Genomic DNA, 13,565 nt, shown 5'->3' with positions numbered 1-13,565 from the left:
TGAAACAGATGGGGGAAAAGGAGCTAGCAGATCTACTCTATGTACAACTGTCTCAACAGCTGAATCGAAGTTTGGATACACAATTTGTTTCTTATTTTTGGAGCTGACCCCTCAACGTTAACTAAACAGGAGTCACAGTCATGAATGTGGTTTTTATGCTAGCCCCATGCCATTGGAACTGCAAATGGCATGCATGTTTTCTTTTCACAATACTCGACATAACAGCGGCAAACTGTCTTTGGTGCCCATTACTTGCGCTATTCACCAGGTTCAGTTTAAAATAAACATGGTAAGCTTTTTGCACAAAGTGTGTATTAACCATTCTTAGGCATTGTACAATTTCCACAACACAACAGATAACATTTGGATCGTCCATACACTTGCATGTTAGATTGCAGTAACTGTAAAACAACAGGCGAACTGTCTTATTAATACTCTCTTAAATTTACAGAATAATCCAACTATAGCAATGGTAATGCTAGACAGTGAGATAAGCAACATTTTCAGGGTTCACAGTAACAGCTAGCATCAACAGGTGCAGCATCCAAAAGGTGCCGTGTTGACAAAATTTCCCTTCAACAATACCCATAACCTACTGGAACAGCGATATATTGTGAAGCAGATAGCGGGAAAGTGTACGTGAAAGGAGAAAACTGAAAATAAATCTAGAATCAGCATAAAAAGTTGAGGAAAGATCACAGATTAGTTTTCAGTCATCTGATACCACACAGACTAGTGTTATCTTTCAAAAACCATAAATGAGTTCTGTGCCATGCCACAGTGGTCTAACTATGTGTGCTTTATGAGGAATTTTCATTGTTTGTAGACCAGCGAGTTATTCGAACATTGCATATGCAGAAAAATTTAAATTTCACGGGAATTTCATTGTTTCCGCTGGCTTTGCTGGTATCTGGATCTCTACCTGGCGACAACACAGAGGCCGTGGTGCTGGCTTCAGACGGGTATGACCCCCCTGGCGGTCTGGCAGCGACGGTGACGGGATGGGGAACCACTAACAGTGATGCGCCACTTCCCGTCACTCCGCAGAAAGTGGACGTCAGTATAGTGGACCGGTCAACTTGCTAGGACATGTTCGCGAGCATAAACACTGTTACTGAGCGCATGGTGTGTCAGCGTCGTGTGTCGTCTCGTGGGCAAACCTGAAATGTGAAGAAGACCCTGGCGTCTTGTCAATGTTGGAAACCTGCGTTCCTGGGTTCGAGGTTTGACTGGTGCATAACACTCAATGCGTCTCGACTCATCTATGTTTAATCTAATTACATAAATTGTCTGTAACTATTAATTGTTCTGAAATGCTTCAAATGGCTCTGGGCACTATGCGACTTGACTTCTGAGGTCATCAGTCGCCTAGAACAGAACTAATTAAACCTAACTAACCTAAGGACATCACACACATCCATGCCAGAGGCAGGATTCGCACCTGCGACCGTAGCGGTCGCTCGGCTCCAGACTGTAGCGCCTAGAACCACACGGCCACTCCGGTCGGCAAGTGTTCTGAAATGAAGGTTTTTGTGTCATCTAATTCTGGTAAGTCGATCTTTCTCCTTAAAATTAACTAATGCCACACCAGCACAGAAATGAGAACATTCACGGCCATATGTAATATCTTTCTGCACTGTCCAATCACAAAGTTCCAAGACTGGTTTAATTCATGGCGTGCAAGCGACATCAGAACAGTATGAATGGTGGCAGCTTTAACTAACGAGTGTAAACAACACATATGTAATCGACCAGTCAGTTGTAAGCAGGCTATATCAAACAGTGGACATGCGTTGTAGTATCGACGTTACTGTGTCACAAATCGCAACGGAGAAACGTATCTAAATTTAAGTTTCGAGCCGTTATCTAGAATGTTATGAAGAATAGAAACGTGTTTCCAAAATTTATACCGCATATCTTTCCTCACGAACAAAAGAACGACGCTTACACGCCTGCTGCGACTTGATTGAAATGCAAAACGAAGACAGTTCTTTCCTAGAAAAACTCACCATGGATGGCGAGACTTGGTGTTATCAGTACGATCCAATCACAAAACGACACAGTGCAGAAATTCACATTAAGGGTGAACGTTTTGATGACATAATCGCCGTTCAGAGCAACGTGGTGCCCAAGTTGAACAGCATCCCGAAATCTCATAGAAGTACTTTTATGACCGTTTCACATACCTGTATGTTGCCCTTTTCCTTTGCTGTACTTTTTCATTATCAATAATAGGAAGTTGAATAGTATCAGTAATATACAACCAGAGTAGCAACTAACAACATTAGCATCGAAAGTGAATATGTTCCTTGGGTCACTTTTCACGGTATATCATGATGGTGTGGAATAAGTCAATTTACAGAATATTAACTTCATTGGTATTTAAATAACGCTGAAGGCTGCCCTTTTACAGATGAGTTCCCATAACAGGAAACAGTATTTTGTTTAATTAATTAAGTATACGACACTTTTGCGCTAAAAAGTGCTCGGGTTTGCGAAACAAAAAGCTGTTATATGAAACAGATGTAAAGCGAAAATCGAACTATATGTTAACTTCAGTAACAGTCACAATCTAGTTTCAGGAGTTCGCTACAGGTATAACTTCGAAGCAGAGATGAACGTCATCTAACTGGCTACAGCTAAGATCCACGCCAAGGTTATAGGGAGCTTGCAGAACAAAATTAAAACTGTACTGTGGAGTGTCACAGCAGATGGTGTCTTTGTAATATTCTTGACCCCTATTACTGGCACAGTCAGTCATCAGAACTGTCCAACAACCAAATCTCGTCATATCTAGCAACTTAAGATGCTAGCTCGCAGAAAATTTATAAGCTGCTTATTGTTACGGGGTAAGTGGATGGTATATGTGGTTGATGTGAGTGTGATACTTATCTTCAAAACATGTTACAATATTATTTGCAAACTTCCAGTAAAAGAAAACAAAATTCAAATCTTCAATCACTTTAAAAAATATATAATTTTAAATCAGTGAAATAGATAATAATAGTAGATTACCCAGTAGTTAATGTGAACAGAGATGAAACACGGAGGGAGTCAGTTACTGGCTGTAGTGCTGGTGATCAAACACTTCCCATCGAAAACGCTGCAGGAGCATTTTCATTGCCCCTGCGAGTGAGAATTATCACAAAGTAGGAACCGTATCACAGTCCTGTAATGTGGGCTGCATAACACGAGGCGAAATCTGTCACCAGGACCTCATACTTGGCGGGACACCCTATTTTCTAGGCACCTTTATGTGTTCACCATACGCTCAGAACTGAAAAGAGCGAAGTGATGTAACCGACAGGCATACTAGAGACATTGTCGAACACATATATCCAAAGCTTTATTAGATTTTCACAGTGGTTTCCATTTCTTGGCCGATCGCAACTTACTTTCCGAATATCCCTCGTAGCTGTAGACGTAGATGTAGATATTGTGACATGTTTCTTACTTGTCATCTACATCTGCATCTACATGATTACTCTGCAATTCACATTTAAGTGCTTGGCAGAGGGTTCATCGAACCACAATCATACTATCTCTCTACTATTCCACTCCCTAACAGCGCGCGGGAAAAACGAACACCTAAACCTTTCTGTTCGAGCTCTGATTTTTCGTATTTTATTTTGATGATCATTCCTACCTATGTAGGTTGGGCTCAACAAAATATTTTCGCATTCGGAAGAGAAAGTTGGTGACTGAAATTTCGCCGTGACGAAAAACGTCTTTGCTGTAATGACTTTCATCCCAATTCGCGTATCATATCTGCCACACTCTCTCCCCTATTACGTGATAATACAAAACGAGCTGCCCTTTTTTGCACCCTTTCGATGTCCTCCGTCAATCCCACCTGGTAAGGATCCCACACCGCGCAGCAATATTCTAACAGAGGACGAACGAGTGTAGTGTAAGCTGTATCTTTAGTGGACTTGTTGCATCTTCTAAGTGTCTTGCCAATAGAATTCAACCTTTGGCTCGCCTTTCCCACAATATTATCTATGTGGTCTTTCCAACTGAAGTTGTTCGTAATTTTAACACCCAGGTACTTAGTTGAATTGATTGCCTTGAGAATTGTACTATTTATCGAGTAATCGAATTCCAACTAATTTCTTTTGGAACTCATGTGGATCACCTCACACTTTTCGTTATTTAGCGTCAACTGCCACCTTCCACACCATACAGCAATCTTTTCTAAATCGCTTTGCAACTGATACTGGTCTTCGGATGACCTTACTAGACGGTAAATTACAGCATAATCTGCGAACAACCTAAGAGAACTGCTCAGATTGTCACCCAGGTCATTTATATAGATCAGGACCAGCAGAGGTCCCAGGACGCTTCCCTGGGGAACACCTGATATCACTTCAGTTTTACTCGATGATTTGCCGTCTATTACTACGAACTGCGACCTTCCCGACAGGATATCACGAATCTAGTCGCACAACTGAGACGATACCCCATAGGCCCGCAGCTTGATTAGAAGTCGCTTGTGAGGAACGGTGTCAAAAGCTTTCCGGAAATCTAGAAATACGGAATCAACTTGAGATCCTCTGTCGATAGCGGCCATTACTTCGTGCGAATAAAGAGCTAGCTGCGTTGCACAAGAGCGAAGTTTTCTGAAGCCATGCTGATTACGTATCAATAGATCGTTCCCTTCGAGGTGATTCATAATGTTTGAATACAGTATATGCTCCAAAACCCTACTGAAAACCGACGTCAATGGTATAGGTCTTGGGGCGAAGTGTCTGCGTCCCACCGGATGCTGCATGGAAAGCGGAAAATTATGTTTAAAAGTTTTATTATCAAGACGGTTTTCTACTCTGCATTCAGAGTTGTGGGCTCGCTCCCTCCATTAAATATCTCTTAGGACTAAGACCACTTGTCGGTGTGGGCGCCTCACATCAGCCAGATGCAGGACAGCTTTAAGAGAGACATTCAGAACACGCGGCGGACGTCCACCTCGCTCACAGGGCAAGTCGACTGTAGCGGACTATACAATAGTGTCTACGACGGGTAAACGTTCAACTTCAGAGATACAACAGTGCTACGAGTATGGCACACCAAGAGTTTCTGGGATTCTGTTGACAGGAAAGCGAAAGAAATAAGAACACTCGAAAATACAATGGACAGAGACAGCGCCTTTCATCTCAGCTCCACTTGGGACAACTAAAATGAAAAATTCGCCATTTGTGTTACCTGGTTAAAAGGTCCAAACAGGACATACTGGTGTCTCTAGGACTCGAAGCGTGCCCATTCCCCCACGACGTCAGCTATACTCTGGTCACCAATGATTCTCACTTCCGAGCGCTCATGACTGGCTCACCTGGTGGGAGTTGCGATCCGCCCCGAACGAATAAAAATCGACTGATGTCGTCAGAAGAATTCCACAGATTGATGTCATCTTCCATCAAATGCGGAAAGAAAATAACACTTCCCATATTTTACTGGAAATAATGTCAACCCTGTATCCTTTCTTGTTTTCCTTTTGATCAACTGGAATGCAAACTGCACTAATTTTGTCGCTCTCTTTCATGGTTCAGTGCCACACAGCACCGTATCAGAAGTTGGATCTCCACATTCAGCATCTCACTCTCCTTGCGTTTAAGTACGAACGTCATTGAGTGACTATGAGCTTTTCGTTTACTTTGAGCCATATAAAAAATAGTCGATTCCTATACACGTATCGTAATTCTAGTTTCTAAAAAATCCGTATCGTCACCCACGTTAAACATTAGGCCTTTTGGCCCATTTATCTTCACAGCTGTTCGTTCGATCTCTTGAAAGGGTGTCCAACGTCTCTCTTTCCGGTTGCGTTCCATAGGCATCCAATGGACCTAGACTTCCCGGTTCAGTATGTAGTTTCCATTTGTAGTTAGCTCTGGTATAGGATCATGGTTTCTAATACAACCTAATGACAAACATCGCACCACGAAATGCAGGATAAGGATTAGATTCGTCGTAATAGATCAGCTACAAGGCTGGTGAAGAACATGCAAAGGCAATTTTTGTAACAATAAAGAGTCATTTAACTACACTGGGAAGTGGAAAAGTAGTTTCTTGCTGTCGAAAATTTTGTAGCGAGTTACGGCTTGGTTAGGGATAAATTTCAGGCTACTTCCGGTCATTCAACAGCCGAAGAAGAAATTTTCACAGACTTCATGACAAGTGGCGAAATCAAAAGACGGTTTCCTAATAAACTGCTCTTTCAACTTTGGGCAGGGTTGGATGACGTGTTTTTTGCTCTGAAAACAAGAGAACTTCGTATACCGTTACCATTTTTAACACGCTATGTTTGCGAAACTGGATTTTCTACTTTGGTGCTTTGAAGACAAAATATAGATTTCAGATTATCTGTGTGTCTATTTATAATATAAACATCGCCTTCAAAAATCTTTTCTCAGGAAGCCAGGATATAGGAAGTCGCTAATAACAACTAAACTTAATTTTAATTTAGTTCTCAGAAATTAACATGTGATTCCATTGTGCAGTACTGATACAGTCCTATTTATATGTGCATTATGTGAGTGTAAACGAGAATTTTAACTTTTTATTGTGTCACATTGTCTTTTACTTTTCTTTTCTTTCAGTAAATTAAACAGTCTTTTGTGAATTTTAATTGTTTTATTATGTCAGAATGTATTTTGCTATGTTTTCTTTCAGTAAATTAATAAGAATCTGCGTTCATATTTTCTTTAATTTTCAATTTTGACTGTGGTACCGAATGGTACTTTCAACCCTCAATGTGCTACTAACAAGTCAATGACTAACTGATGATGCCCGAGTTGCAGCGAGTCAAACGGAGCGCGGTATTTGCTTGGTTTATTGAATATGAGTAAATTTCTGGCCACCCGAACAATCTTCTTACACCACATCTTATGTAATCGCTTCCTCCGCCTTAACAAATATTTAGAAGAACTATTAGGATATTACACTCTAGGCACGTCTGAAAAATAGTTGAAATTTTGCACGGGACCGAACTTTAACAATCCGGTCCTGGACTTGCATAGTCGTCAGGAGAGAGGCGTGCGGGATACGGAGTGAGGACAGCGTCCACGCTACGCAGGTCACCAGCGGACCTCCAGGGAGATCGCGGCCTCCGCGTCCCATCAGCGTTGGCTCGGAACCTGGCGGTGCAGCTGCCAGTAGCTGGTTGTTTCCAGCTGTACTCGTGGCTCCACACGTGTTCGAAGACAACTAGGCGTGCTGAGTGTCGGCCTCCACAGCGCACTCTCACAAGGGCTGAGATTACGCAATGGGCCTCAGTAATTCACACTCAGCAGTCAGACATTTGTTAAGAAGGATGTCGTATTTATGTTGGCGCTCCCGTACACTCTGCAGTGTGTCCTGGGCTGCCCTCACTGTCAGATCTCCAAGTGACTTCAGACTTCCGCAGTTTCACCTTTGAGAAGCACTTTCCTGCTGGCTTGGCCCTTGAATATTTGTTGTTGGATTGTATCTAGACCTCCTTCTGATGCTCTGCTTTGTCACTAGCGTGACCGTATCTCTCGGCTTCCACGACGTCATCGTGCCTCGCATGCATACTTGGATGGTCGGTCGTTTCTCCGTGCCCGTGATGCAATAGCTTTCGTGTCTGCCACATCTCGTTCAGCATTTCACCCTAGCTGCCAGCCTGCTGGTCACTGATAGAGGCAGTGTGGCCTCCACGACCTGCCAAGGTAGAACTTCAGCGAATTTTTAACGTCGGCTGGGAATACCATACTCGGACGTAACAGAACACAAATTGTGGAAGAAGAAATCCATCGTTTTACATCACTCTATATGAAATCAGAAACGTAACATAAACAAACGATTGAAATACGGGTAAGTTTTACATGAAAACGAATACTGATTGTGCCGGCCTAGGTGGCCGAGCGATTCTTGGCGCTACAGTCTGGAACCGCGCGACCGCTGCGTTCGCAGGTTCGAATCCTCTCTCGGGCATGGATGTGTGTGATGTCCTTAGGTTAGTTAGGTTTAAGTAGTTGTAAGTTCTAGGGGACTGATAACCTTAGAAGTTAAGTCCCACAGTGCTCAGAGCCATTTTTAAAAAAAATACTGATTGTGTAAATATGACTTCTTACATCGCTCTGTATGAAATCATTTCGTCCACTTAAACTAATATTTTTCATAAGCAATTAGGAACCTAGCAAGCCAAGCACGCTTAAGAAACGGTTGAGCATTTACAAGGAAATGAACATAGACTGTGGAATAGGATACCTAACAGCTAGGGGAGTATTTTCGGGATCAGTACTGGAGCGTCTATATGAGCAACCATAGCCAGTTAATAGGAAGACGGTTAACGAAAATGGCATTTGGGAACCAAATGGAATCTTTGTAATCATTGATGACGCAAACGAAGCCGCAGATAATGGTTCAATCGAGTTGCCTTATAGATAGCAAGCTAGAAAAGTAGCGATAGAAAGTCTAGGAAGTTAGGGAGCACTGAAAAGACTACTTTATGCCGGAAACGAGGGAGTGAGATACCGCGCTGATCGCCTCTACTCCTATTTCTGGTCTTTTCATGTTTACGCTTTCGCGATAGATGTGTGTGTGTATTGCGTATTAAACAGGGGACTTAGAAATGACACAGAGACTTCGTCGCCCCGTAGTCCTCAGTGGTTCACAATCCCACAATAGACCACAGCAGTCCACCAACCCTACCGCCTTCCCACACCGATCCCAGGGTTAGTGTGGAGTTCGGCCCTCAGTGGAACCCTCCTCCCACCCCCCATCCACCCCCCCCCCCCCCACTCCCCTCGGTAACGTCATACACCAGACGAGTGTAACCTCAAATGTTTGCATGGTTGAGTAATTATGGTGCTGCATACGTGGAGACACCGTCTGCGCAGCAATCGTCAACTGAGGTGTCATAACGGGAACCAACCCTCATTCGTCGAGTTGAATGGAGAACCGCATTAAAAACCATTTACAGGCTGGCCGGCACACCGGACCTCGACAATAATCCGCCGAGCGGATTCGTACCTGAGACAAGCAAGCCTGCCCGCTCGGGAAGCAGCGCGTTAGACCGAGCGGCTATCCGGACTTGACGTACATTCGATATTCACTGAAGAGCCAAAGAAACTGGAACAGGTATGCCTAATCAAATAGAGAGATATGTAAACAGGCAGAAAACGGCGCTGTGATCGGCAATGCCTATGTAAGACAAGTATCTGGTACAGTTGTCAGAAAGGTTACTGGTACTGCAATGGCAGGTTATCAAGATTTTTTTGGTCTGAATATTGTGTTTTAGACACAGCATCGGACGACCATTTCATGACTGCACCATGAATCCAGGAAAACATCAATTCTCCGATATCGCCTTGGCTGGAAAAAGATCCTGCAAGAACGGGACCGACGAAGATTGAAAAGAATGTTCAACGTGGCAGAAGTGCAATCCTTCCTCAAACTGCTGCAGATTTCAATGCCGGGCCATCAACAAGTGTCAGCGTACAAATCATTCAATGAAACATCATCGATATGAACTTTAATAGCAGAAGGCCTACTCGAGTGTCCGTGATGACTGCACTACACAAAGCTTTACTCCTTCCCTTGGCCCGTCAGCCCCGACATCGGACTGTTGATGACTGGAAACATGTTCCCTGGTCGGAAGAGTCGCATTTCAAATTCTATCGAGCGGATGGATGTGTATAGGTATGGAGAAAACTTAATGAATCCATGGATCCAAAGTTTCATCGTGCGACCGTTCAAGTATGTGTGGCTGGAGTGATGTAGGACCAGTGATACGTGTAGCTCCTATTCTGACAAGTAACACGTACGTAAGCATCTTGTCTGATCACCTGCATCCAGCCATGTCGTTTGTGCATTCCGACGGACTTGGGCTGTACCGGCAGGACCACGCGACACCACACATGACCAGAATTGCTACAGAATTGCTCCAGCAACAGTCTTCGGAATTTAAACACCTACACTGGCCACCAAAGTCCCCAGACATGAAAATTATTGAGCATATCTGCGATGCCTTCGAACGTGCTTTTCAGATGAGGTCTCCACCCCTACGTCATCTTCCGGATTTATGGACCGCCCTGCAAAATTCATGGTTTAAAGATTTTAAATATGGCTGAATCAGCAACTGTTGAAATTCTTCACGGTAAATGATGACAGCCAAAACAGTTGCAGGATGAATATTTATTAAAATTCTTGACCACGGTTTCGGTACATCTAATATACTTTCAGTAGAATACTTAAAATCACATCCTGCAATGGAGAAGCATGAAACAATTGTGCCAAAGGCGTCGTCGGTAGTTAAAACATCATCTCCATTTGTATTTTAGTTAGGCAAAGTACTGATGCTAAGCTGTATTCGCATCGACCATCTGTCCATAATTATGTTGTATAAATGGAGATGATGTTTTAACTACTGACGGCACCTTTGGCACAATTGTTTTATGATTCTCCATTGCAGGATGTGATTTTAGGTATTTTACTTCTGATAAAGGCATATTTAGATATACCGAAACCGTGGTCAAGAATTTTAATAAATCTTTATCCGTCAACTGTTTTGGCTGTCGTCATTCACCGTGAAAAATTCGTGGTGTCAATTCCCTCCAGATGTACTTCACACATTAGTCGAGTCCATGCCATGTCGCGTTGCGGCACTTCTGAATGCTCGCGAGCCTCTTACACGTTATGAGGCAGGTGTACCAGTTTCTTTGGCTGTTCAGTGTATGCTTATTTAACATGGAAACTGCTTCCTTGCTGCCCTGATTACTGGTAATGGTTATTTCATTTGTCGGAAATCATGTCAATTTGCCTTGGCTGGTAGGCACTTTACATCTATGTTTACGTCTTTAACTATTTTGAGTGTTCAACGTACACGTAACATTTGCTACCAGTCTGAGCATAGTCGAAGTACATCCGTCCGTGTGTTCTCACATGATCGGCATAAATCTTACCGTGCCAAATGATTCTTCTCTTCGTATACATAATTACATTATTAATTCTAACAATTCGTCAGGGATGGTTGGACATGCCTCTCGCCTTAAGAGTTATCCTGCCTGTCGAGGGGTCTCCGTGCCTTACACGATATTTGGCAGGTGTACCAGTTCCTTTGGTTCTTCAGTGTAATATAGTGAGAGCCGAAATTCGTGGAAAGGCCTTGGAGGCGATGTCGGTCATTGCCTGCTCATGCATTTGTCTCCGTACGTTGTTGGAATGGCTTCCTGACGTTTATAATTCAAATCGGAGGGCCTTGACTCACAACTGTCCTTCGATCGCGTTATATGGCACAGCGGAGTTGACTTGACGTCAAACATTTATGGTCGTCATGTATGGGGTAATGGAAACATTTTCTCTCGAATATTCCAGATCTACCTCAGATACTGCTGAACGTAGAAACACGAAATCTTATGTAATCCTCAGTACTGTGACCTTTACACAGGAAGCCAGTAAACTCGCGACGTGACCTGTGTTCATTACACAACTGCGTGTAACAACCTACTCACACATCGTTCCTAAACTCGCCCCATGCGCGACATAGAGCCACAGGATTTTCCTGCTATACGTGGCATAACCTCAAATGAGACAACCATTCCCGTGACTAGCTCGGTTACGCAGAAATGAGAAAGTAATGCACATTTTCAGCAGAGATCTCATGTGTGATAGCTGCGTAGACGGAGTGTAATATAGCAGGTTGCTAAACATTGTCGAAACACCTGATAAAAGTAAATACCACGTCAGCATATGGCGGAAAATTAAATAGTCAACGCCGTTCGACAACTAAAAACAAACCATCGAAGACAGGGAGTGGCGGAAGTCACAATACATGATTGGTAACTGACAATAGGAAACATATTAAACAGATAAAAAGTTGAGTGTATTGCTTCCAGTATTTGATAACTATTAGTGAATACGTCGAAACATCGATTATATTACACGCAATTCATATTTCTCTCGACTCCTGAAAAGCATAAGACTCAATACCACAAGCTATTGTTCTCGATTCAACTTAATTTTCGGGATGCATCAGTGATGAAACGGGTGGACTGAACTTAGGGCTATAAATTGTGGAGCAAAGCTACAGACCCTAATTGATACATTCATAAGGAATTCACCCAATACCCAAGACAAAAGAAATAGAAAGTTGTGCATATTACAATAAATGGTTATGAAAGACGTTTATATCATGAGAAAGGAGAGATTTTTTGGGATATTTGATAGTTTATTTGGAATGTTTACGATTTCGGGCATCTTTGAAGGACGAACCCATGAATGGCATACCAAGTCTGTGGTGTTACTGAACAGTGCTTGGGCGTGCGAAGCAGTCGGAAGTAGTTTTCAGTCAAAACGTTCGAGAGGGTGTGCTGTGAAATATTATTAATAAACGTTCTTTACAACCATACACAGATAATCAGGTACAGATAAGATTGTTTGGGATCACATACATCAGAAGTGACTTGCACAATAACGCAAAGTTGCAGAAGTGGGTAAAAATTATACTGGCATGGTCACAATAAAGTGGCAAAGAATGGGGTGAGCCTTATGTTTCACGAAGACATTAGTTCCATTACAGACGTAAGTTTCATTAGTGAATCGGTAATTGAAGCTAGAGTAAACATGGGAAAGAATAGTTTTACTATACCCCACGTGAATGCACCTCAACAAGGGTGTAGAGAGTGTGAAAAAGTGAATTTCTTGAAGAACTGGAAAACCAAGTAAGAGAGAATAACATAACCGTAATTGGGAAATAGGATGCTCAGACTGCTAGTGATAGAAATGTATACGTGACGGTAATTTTGGTTATAAGGAAAGAAATGTTGATTTGAAGAGATTATTAATCAATGCACAAGGTATAACTTTTTAGTAAAAAATACATTCTTCAAAGAGCGAGGTAGCCATATGATTGCTAGATATGGCTGGAATGGAAAATCTAAGACAGATATCGACTATGTCTTAGCAGACGAATTAATTGCAAAAAAATTGAGGGACACTAAAGTTATACCAAGTGAGTGTCTACCAGTAGCTGATCTAAATTTCAAGACTAAAAGAGTGACTTCTGTACAAAGAATGCCTAAAATTAAGAAATGGAAGATGAAATAGGAAGAAAATAGGAAAAGTTTCCTGAATTTAATAGCAGAAAAATTGCCAGTGACAGAGACTGATAGTATGGAGCAATGTTGGAACCTGTTTAGAACGTTAATAGCCAGCAATGCCATACAAGTATAAGGCAAAACAAAAGGTAAAGGAACGGAGAAAGGAACCAGTTGATTGAACAATATAGCAATATACATAATTAAAGAAAGGAATACAGCAAGGAAAAACATGGGGATTGTAAAAAAAAGAGAGCAGAACCAAGGACTGGTGCCAAAAGATGAGCATAATGGGATGACACTGGAGCAGGAGCGTCGACAGAAAAAATTAAAAAGAAAGAGAGTAGTAAAGGAAGGAACGCAGAAGAGACTGGAAACATTCAGCCGGAAACTAGAGAAAGACAAAAATGGGTTGTTGAAAAGTAAAGGATGTGAAGGAAGAGATACATAAGCTGTTGAAATAGATGATAGGAATATTATCAGGCACGTGGAAGGCATCAGGGAAGTAATGAAGAA

This window comes from Schistocerca gregaria, chromosome 8, assembly GCF_023897955.1.
Source record: "Schistocerca gregaria isolate iqSchGreg1 chromosome 8, iqSchGreg1.2, whole genome shotgun sequence".
Lineage (NCBI taxonomy): Eukaryota > Metazoa > Arthropoda > Insecta > Orthoptera > Acrididae > Schistocerca > Schistocerca gregaria.
This window is presented reverse-complemented; position numbering follows the sequence as displayed.